General features: G+C 41.5%; 1 protein-coding gene across 1 annotated transcript in view; it reads right to left on the bottom strand.

Moving 5' to 3' along the window:
- Positions 1-2,161: 2,161 nt before the first annotated feature.
- RBM45 (RNA binding motif protein 45) overlaps positions 2,162-9,878 on the bottom strand; it is a 24,282-nt gene continuing 16,565 nt past the window's right edge. Inside the window, exon 10 of the mRNA XM_014954735.1 lies at positions 2,162-3,967. The gene's annotated coding sequence lies outside the window, so the exon portion shown is untranslated. The remainder of the gene's footprint in view (positions 3,968-9,878) is intronic.

Below are 9,878 nucleotides of genomic sequence, written 5' to 3'. Positions count from 1 at the left end.
AGCCCCGCCGCGCCGCCCCCCGCCCCCGCTCGCCGGCCAAGGTGCCCTCCACGCCGGCCGGTACCCACCTGCCGGGCCCGGTGACAGGTACCGGAGAAGCCGGGCTGCGCTGTGCGGAGCGGAGGGCGCCGGGATGCTTCTGCCCAAGGCGGCTGCGGCGCCCCGCCAGCCGGCCCCGGTGCGCCAAGCAAAAGCCGGAGTCGGGTTGATGCCGGCGTGTGGGAGGCGGGGGGCAGCGAGTTAACGGGCTCCGGTGATGAGATCAGGGCTAACGTTAAAGCGGGAGGCAGGCGGCAGCGGCGAGGAGGTGCTCAAGGAAGAGGGACCTCGGTGCCACGGGTGGGAGGGCGGTGTCAGACAAAGGGCTGCCGTGGAGAGAGCCGGGCGTGGGAGCGGGGCTGGCAGCAGCCCCCCCGGGGGCCTTTCCCCGCGCTGGGCTGGTAACGCACCCGGCATTGCACCGTCACCCTCCCCGCCACCAAAGATTTGGCCTTTGTCATCCGATAATGGGAGGTCATTGAAAAAAACACACCGCACACTCTTGAAATTACTCCCTTAGTTTAATCTGTATTAGCTTTCTCTTTTTTTTTTCTCCCCCATCACAGCCTTCATGACATCCTTGATGGCTTAGACACACCTGCAGATATGGGAAGCCGGACTGTCTTGTGTAGAGAAGCTACTGACTGGCACAGGTCACCCTGCTGTGGAGGAGACAGGTTGCAGACTCACCTGTCTGGTTAATGAGTTGCCTCTGGCACCCTGGTCCTTCTGCTAGAGCCTGGTCACTCCTTGTCCCCAGGACTGGCACATCATCCTGTCCTCAGGGGATGGCTCCGAGGCCTCTCTTAGCAACCTGGACTCCTCCTGGCTGTCCTATTTAAATCCTCCAGCTTAGCTCTTCTGTCTGGTTCACGGTAACAAAATGGGAAATACATTTTGTCGTTCAAGAAAATCAATTGAAATCCCAGGGGAATAGATGCCACTGCCCAGCAAATTTCAATAAGAGAAGGAGGGAAATGGCAAACTCCTTGGAAAAAGTAGAGAGATTTACAGGATTCTAGAAATCTGATTATTGAGCCTACACTATTCATTAAGCAAAGGCTGTGTGATGCTGGTTTGTGTTTTCCCCATTTCTGAAACAGGCAGTTTCAAATATGGCAGCATCGTTGTGCAGCAAAGGACCATTTTGTGGACCCTGGTATCCAACAAGCCGTGGCTGTTATCCTCTCGAAGCAGAGACCTTCAGAGAAGGTTCCCTTCACACAGTATTTTTAGTGTAATTTCTAGTATAGGCAGGTCCACCTAGAACAGGTTGCACAGGAACGTGTCCAGGTGGGTTTTGAATGTCGACGGAGACTCCACCACCTTTCTGGGCATCTTGTTCCAGGGCTCTGCCACCCTCACAGTGAAGAAGTCCCTCCTCATGTTTAGATGGAACTTACTATGTTCAAGAAAGATTAATAGAAATACCACAGATCCATAGAAAAGATAGATCCATGGAAAGATTAAGTAACAAGCCACATCCATTATGGAAAGCTTGATAATATCAAAAATGTAGTCACTTATTTTTCTCTTAAAAGAAATAAGTAACAGAGCAAAGATATAAAGGACACAACTCTTAAGGACACTATTCAACAACACCATTATTCATTTCAATCAAAAGGGCACTCAACATCTGCAGCCTGAGAAAGCAAACCACGGAGAGAAAGAAATATAAAGAATATAAACACAGGAAAGAAGCTATATTCTATTTTTGTCCCTCCAAAAACTTCACCAGTTCTCCTCAAGTTTAGTCTTATTAACAATGGGGAGGCACGTTCCTCAAAAAGAAAACCACAAAACATAGTTAAATTCTCCATGCAAAGATAAAACCTCCACAGTTTAAACCATAGAATTCTCTCCACAATACATGGCAACCTTTAAAATGTCCCATTGTTTAATTCAAGAAGCAGGGAAGCTTACCACATATAACAAGAAATGTTCTCTTACCACCCATATGCTAAGGATAAGCAGACCTATGAGCCTTGAAAATATTTACTTACAGAATCTTAAGAAAAGATTTTTTTTCTCCCATAATAGGAATATTGTTGTTTCATTGCTGTCATTTATTGTCAGGGTTTGTGTGTGTTTGGCAAAACGGTACCCGTAGGCAAGGCATAGGTAGAAGACACATGTTTTTATTAAAGATTTTTGCATATTACACCTTGTCTTTTTTGCAAATTAATTCGAATTATGCAAAACTGCGAGAATACAGCAGTAGTAACCAGTGAACTGGAAATGCTTTGAAGAACGAGCATGAAGTAGAGCACCAAAGAGCATTAAAGAGTGTCTGATAATAAAACAAATTAGGCAGAGGAAGAATTCAGGAGGCAGTGGGAGGCTCATAGCAGGCACATGCGGTAAAGGCAGCAAAAGGCAAGTGCCAGCAAAATGGAAACAACGCACCCTGGAGCACAGGAGCATCAGGAGACTGAAGAGACATCTCCAAGAATCAGAAAACACAGCTGCCATCAGGACCAATATCAGGTAACTCCATTCTAAGTAGGAACCAGATCAATGTCCTCTTTCTTTCACAGAAACTGACCACCAACACAGTATTATTTACTTTCTTCTGTGGGTCCTCCTTAGGGCTGAATCACTTAGAATACTTCTGGCCAAAAGCTGTTGCACTGAAATAGGCTAAAACTACTTGTGTGAGGACCAAGGATCTTCACGGTTTCCCAATGGTACAAAATTACTCACAGTAAGCAAAACAAAAGCTGACTGAGCAGTTACAGAAGGATCTGACAATAGCAAGTGATAGAGCACCGAGACGGCAGCTGAAAGTCTATGTCAATAACTGCAAATTAATGTAAACAGTAATGAAAATAACCCTAAATAAACACACGTAATAATGGGCTCTAAATTAGCCTTTCTCATTTAGAGTCATTGTGAGTAGTTTTTCGCAAGCATTAGCTTGTTGCTCAGCAGTAGTCCAAAAGGCAAACAATGTTAGAAATTACTCCAAAAGAAGCCAAGAACAAAGCAGAAGAGCTCATTACATCCCTATGTAAATCTCCTGTGCGCTTGAGTGCTGTGTACAGTTCCGGTTCCTTCATATGAAAATGTGGAACTAGAAAATGCATGTATGCCTAAAATAATATATGCAGAGGTATGGCAATACGTCTGTATGAGGAGATAATTTCCATCTGGAGAACAGACTGACAAAGAGTTGTCTTCTGATCTATAAAATCCAGAATTACACATAGGAAGCCAACAGGAAATGATCGTGCGCTATTTTGCATCACACAAGACTTCAGGGAGACTCAGTGAATGATCAGGCAGCTGGTTTAAAACAGAACTTTTAAGAACTTTTCCATACAAAGTGCTATTAAATCAGATGGCTTGCTGCTGTACAACGCTATGGAGTTGAAGAGACAGATGTTTTTAAGAAGGGATTATACAAATGAAAGAAAGATAGCTGTAGCTGTTAAGCACAATAATTTCCTTTGCAGTTCCTGCTTAAAAGGTGGTGGTCCTTTGCCTGCTGAAAGTTGCCCAAGAAAGAACACTCTTCATCTGCCCCGTTTCAGTGCTCTCTTCAAGCACCAGTTTCCAACTACTGTGGAGAGCAGGACACCAGATTAAATAGACTGTTACACTGGTCCCATACAGCCACTCAGATGGTTTAGTCTTTTCTTTCTGCTCAGTTCAGTGTGAGAAACCAAGCAGCAGCAGCAACTCTAGACGTGAAAGCACACTCCTGCCTTTCCCTATCTTTCCTGGGAGTAAAATCAGACCCTTAGCTCTTGATCTTCCCATTTGGATGTTCTTCCATTCCCTTGAAGAGGATTTGGAAAAGCTGGTTTTATCTTCTCAACACTTCTCAGTTTCAGAAGTGATAATCTACATACATTGGTGTATTCACTTCAGCAGATATTTTGCTCTCCTTTATAGAAGATTGGGGCAGTACATAGCAAGAGAAGTCCTGATGCATAACAAAAAAAAAAAATGCATAGAACATAATTAAAATACTTCCCATGTTCATAGAACATCACAGGAATAAAATCTAAACCATTCTTAGATGTCTGAAAGAGAAAGGGGTAGTGATTTACTCTCATCAAAGAAAATGGAAGGAAAAATAGAACCACCCAGAGATGCTTTAAAACTCAAATAACAGTTAAACATCTTACATAGATAGTCTCAATTTATAAGAATTCTAGTAAGAATATCACTATTAAATACAAGAAACTAGAAATCTGAAAAGCAAATCTCAAATGCAGTTTGGCAGAACTCCAAGAATCCCTGAAGACAAACATATGATAAATCAGCTGGAGTGGTTAAATCTCATATAAACAAAATCTGTATGGTTGATACTCTGTGTAGCTAGTTATCTCCACTCAAATATAAGGAAAATAGTTTGGTTTATACTTGATTTTGGCAATGGCTAGTAGTCCCATGGCCTCATCTTCAGCAGAATGCATATGGCTACTTTACGTGTAGACTGCAAAATCAAAGCAGTATAAACACTTTAAGCTATGCATTTTAAACAACAACAAAAAGAAGAAAGAAATCTCTCGTTGTTACTACAAACCTCGTAGCCCTGCTAGCTATTACCAGTGCTCTAGTTTCTGTTTTAGACTAAATTCTCTAAAACTTCAATGTTCAAAAAAACTTTTCTTTCAATATCTCCCCTAGAATAGGTTTAAAAAGGGTCACAGTGGTACAGTTTCTTCTGTGCTCTCTAAGAACTAAGTAATTTACTTTTCCAAAGCCACAACAGAGATTACCCAGTCTCAAACAGTTTCAGATTGTCTCCAGGACAAAATTCCAAGAATGTTGTTATACACAGGCATTGAGGCCACCTTTGTATCCTTGTCCTTTAAACAGGCAAAGGATAAACCTATTGTGATACCTATGTATGCATAACCCGTGGCCAAAATTCTGGCAATAATTTTAAGTAGCTAAGCTGGTATGTAGTCAGGGAGAAGAAAGGCAGCAAATTTTTGTGTCCCTCATTGTTATTTTAATAGAAATTAACCCTGAATAGAAATGAATTCCGTGGAATTGTTTAAAAGTTAAACACATCAGTGGGTCAAGACTTGTAGTGTATGTTTTCACGTGCCATTGCCTTTGATTTTGTGTTGCTGATTAAATATAACTTCACTCCTGCTATCCTTAGATGTAACAGACACATTAGGAGGGGGATTTAGTGTGCCCAGGATGGGGACAATAAAAATTCTGATACTTAAAATAACTTTCAGCAATCTTGCAATTTTGTTTGTGAAGATGCCTATAATTTCAATTTCAGAAAATATTTCCAGCATATGTTTGCATTTCCAATAGAGTTTTGACGTCCACATAACTGAATACACTCTGCTATCATTGTCCTGGATTTCTTAAAATGACATCAGAAAAAAGTTACTCATTAGCACTTTCCAAAGACAGAACTCGGTCAGAAGAGTTGGAAGAATTCCCAGGGTATCTTCTGTACTCCTGCGCTCAAGATTTGTAAACACTTTCTCTAAATATAGAGTAGGGTCTGGTCAGCAGTTAACTCTTAAGTCTTAGTAGGGTTATATTTGAACACTTCACGCTGGGTGAAGCCCCACCTTCTCAAGCCCCACAGTGTTTTCAGACTTTGAAGAAAAGTTTGTAAGAAGAGAATTAAGATTTGGGAGCAGGCAGATGCATATTGCTAAAGTAGATTAAATAAAAGTCTTATATCAACATTTAATTAACCTGAAACTGCCATGTATAGTTCAAAACAACACCCCCGCCATCTATGAGGTATGTGGGCTGTACAGTACTGAAGTGTTATTTTCAAGCTGTGATTTATGATGTTTACAGAGTACCAAGGGCATAAAGGCCATCATGCCTCCAAGCAGCTCCTCCTTAAAGCTTCCTTTAAAGCATCTGTAACCATGCAGAGCGAGCAGCTGAACCGTGGTTTATGTTACATCCAGCTGCACATTTCTCTTCGCTCTGGTACCCAACAGAGTCGCCTGACACAGAGCTGCCTCCTTTTGTCTCCACAGCTTCAGCTACCAGAGCTGTCTGAAGCATCTGGAACCACCTGGAGCTCCGAGTGCGATACAGCATCAGGCTGACTGCAGGAGGCCTGATCCTGCCTGTAACCCAAGCTTCTGCTGCCGGGCTTGTCCCTGCCAAAAGCAGGGGCTGTGGATGAGCAATGCAATGAGAGTTTGTGCTGCAAGTTGTTCACTGAGCTCAAGACAGCTGCAGCTGGGGTTGGGCTGTCAGCACAAGGAGGAGTAACAGAACCACCACACACCAGAGGGATGAAGGAAAAATTGCCCAACAACATAAAAGAGCTCAACAGAAAGCACACGCTTCTGAGTAACATATATTGCTTTAAAAGTAATCCTGGTACCACAATATTCATTATATGCATATGTAATGTGCAATGGTGCACAACAGACAGTGTATTGCAAAACAAAGGAGAAATAAGACACAAAAGACTGACACTGCTAAGATTGAAGTAAGGGCTTCTGCGGTCCATTGGTGATAGACATCCATCCAAAGGACTCCAAATCCCTACACCCAACCTAACCTTAAAGCATTTGGCTTCCAGAGCACCACGGTGCCCTCCATATTTTCTGTCTTCAGGTATGAATCATTTGGATTGCTCTGCTTTTCCCAATATCTGAATTGACTTGCCCTCAGGAATACCTCCCATCCTTTATCTCTTATTAGACTGTTTCCTATTCTGTTGTCTCAAAATCAGTACTCCTTTTTTACCTCCTACCTTATTTTGTCCATCTTTCCTCTAGTTTTCTTCCCAGTTCCTGCTCATTATCTCACTCAATCTGTTACAGAGAAATTGCAAAAATGCCAAAAAATGGTATGAATAGGTGTTCTGTATGTGGCATTTTCGGGTGTCTCACATAAAATTTTCATACTGGGCATGATAATTATAAACTATTTGGCTAAACCTGCATTTTAAAAACTATGAAAAGCCTCTGAAGCAGCAAGAAAAAAAAAATCATAAATAGACACGTGAGGCTTGTGCAAGCAAAAATAGACCATTTGTTTTTCAAAACTAAGAGGCTATAAAGAAATTAATGGTTAAAAAATAATTCAGAGAAAAGATGCAAGCTAAACTAGAATTGTGTCTTCTCCCATTTACTTTTAAATTACTTATTTAATTACTTTAAATTATTTTAATTATTATTAATATAATGTAAAAATTATTATTTAACATATCTTAAATTATGTTTTAAATTGATACATATTGAGGTAATTCTTTGTCTTTAAAAAAAAAAAAAACAACCAAACCCAAAACCAACCTTTCAGTTAAGAAATTCTATCCATAGGTTGATCACCTTAGAAGCGGGTTAGGATTTTCAGAGCAATGTCAGTTCTGAGTTGCAGGCTCCATCTGCACATCCAGGGGACCAGTGACCTCTGCTGGAAGAGGGGGGACTCCTCACAGCGCTGCGGGCTCCAGCATCACCCTGCGTCCCTTCGCTATCACAACGTTAAGATGACGTGGCATAGTCAACCCTCTTTCTTTAATTTATAATTGTTACTCCGGTTTATTTTGAAGAAAATTTACCAGTCCGACTGCAGTTCAAATCTGATACTTTTTGAAACACTTGAGCAGAACCTTTGACAAAATTTTAAGTGAATGTCTAACAAATTGAGATGGGAAGTTTAGAAAAATGGTACAGTGAGAATACGAAATGAGCAGTTTTGCTGAACTGGAGCTGTGCACACAATTGCATGCTGTTTTCACCTTCAGCAGCTTCCACTTACATACAATTATTCCTTCTTCTGTCTCTCACTGCTACAGCAATTGAAAGAGTGGAGGTGCCTGGCATTGCAGACATTAGATGGTCTCTCTGTAGACAGAGCAGAAGTAACATGGCAGAGTACCCTGGGTCAGAAAAAGGATCATTAACAGGAAGGAAGAGGTAGGAGGTGAAAGAATCCATTTCCACTGCGCTTTGCAAACCTGGGCTCTGCCCCCTCATGAGGTATTACAGTAGTCATTTGTACCATCAAAGAAAAAGGTCTCAGGTAGGAGCCTCAAGACCACTGAAGGGAACTAATTGCAGTCATTGATTCACAGATCGCATTTGGAATGCACAGCCCTCTTGAGAATGGGCTTTTTTCACTTAATGATCAGAAATACTCTAATGTAGACATTCAGGCAACATAAGCAAATTACTATCTTTCTCCAGTTACACAAACAAAAAGGCTCCTCTGCTGAGCAAGCAGTTATGACTCAATAAATAGATAAAATAATTTCTACTGGATGTCATTAAGCATAATGCATGAAATCTGTATTATCTCATTTTCAAAAGGTAGAGAAGCCCTGTTCAGTGCCAACAGAAACTATGGCTGATGAGCACAGCTGAAATCCAAGTCACTTACAGATAAGCATACTAAATTCTATTTACCAACATTAAAGCACTATTATGGCAAAACAGCACAAAAAAGCCCCTGTGTGGGTTTAGCCAATTCTCTAATCACCAGCAAATAGAATAAACATGACACAGTTGTTTTTTTTTTCCAGTATGGGATCCTAATGCTCATCCTCTCAGCAGAGTTTTTTCTTACCAATGAAATGACCTAGAAAAACAGCACACCACCTACTTACCAGTAGTACTATAAAACAATTTAAACAGGAAATTATGAATATCATATCCAATCAAAAATGCTGGGGAACTTCAGCAAAATGCATGCAACTGGTATTTCACTGGAGAAGCCTAGTACATCAACGCTTTGGGGAAATACACTGAACTTTAAGGAGGGCAAGTAATGATTTTTCTTTTAAGGATCTTCTAAAAAACTTTACCAGTACACTACAATTGACTCCATGTGAGCCACCTAATAGACTGATTCAACGATGACTAAAAAGGAAAGATATTATCTGCTTGCAAAGCTGTTTCTTAGGGTATCTTGAAGTCTCAGTAATGAAAACAGGGAAAATTCTTTCTTCTGAGTACCAGCCCAAATTCTCTTTAATTCAAGACCCGAACAAACAGTCAGGGAAAGCTCTGTAGCCCAAAGCAGGACTACATACAGAGAACTCTGATCTTCCATGCCCAGGGAAGTGCAGTGGCCCACTATTTCCACAGACATGCAATAATAGAAACAGGATTGAGAACAATTAGGAAATGGCACTGTTCTCTCTACTTTGTTACCCTTTACAACTTGAATCAATGTATCTTTTAACCCTCTAGGTGTGCTGAATGTTCCCTCAAGAAGCTGTTTGGATCACTCTAACAAATGATTCTTCTTTCCCATCTTGGATGGCCAAGCTCAGACACCAGCCACTTCATTTTCAAGTGTTTACATCACCTAAATTCACAGGCATCCACCTTCAGTGCCACATTAGGCTGGGAATTGTGACAGGAGAGATTCAGCACATAAATGAGGTTTTTCTTTTTTCAGCTGACCACACAGAGATTCTCAGCATTTCGCCTGGCATCTAAATAACATACCCACCATCATCATATACTTTAAAGCACTCTCTTCAGCAAAGACAAACAAAGATGGTAAAGATCTGCACATACACTGAAAGGATGCTTGCACTGGCGTGGTACCGCACCCCTGGTAGGCTGTGTTTTAGCTTACTCCTAACAGGCAGATACATCACACCATACATGTTCAGCAGCACGTGTCAGATGCTCTGTACGAGCATCTCTGTCATGTTTGCACCGTAGGACTGATGCTTTCTAAAAATACTGGACTCACTGCACATGTACACTGTACAGTTAAGGCTGCAAAGGTGCTGCTTGATGGTTCTGGATCTATGGCAAACTGTCAGAAATACTTCTCCTGAACAAATACAGGAAAGCCCCAAATTCTACTCAAAAACTATGGCGGGGGGGGGGGGGGGGGCGCGCCAAACACAAAACCAAACCCCC

This window comes from Calidris pugnax, unplaced genomic scaffold (genome assembly GCF_001431845.1).
Source record: "Calidris pugnax isolate Ruff unplaced genomic scaffold, ASM143184v1 scaffold103, whole genome shotgun sequence".
Lineage (NCBI taxonomy): Eukaryota > Metazoa > Chordata > Aves > Charadriiformes > Scolopacidae > Calidris > Calidris pugnax.
Note: the sequence above shows the minus strand (reverse complement) of the source record. Positions and strands in the feature narration are given on the sequence as shown.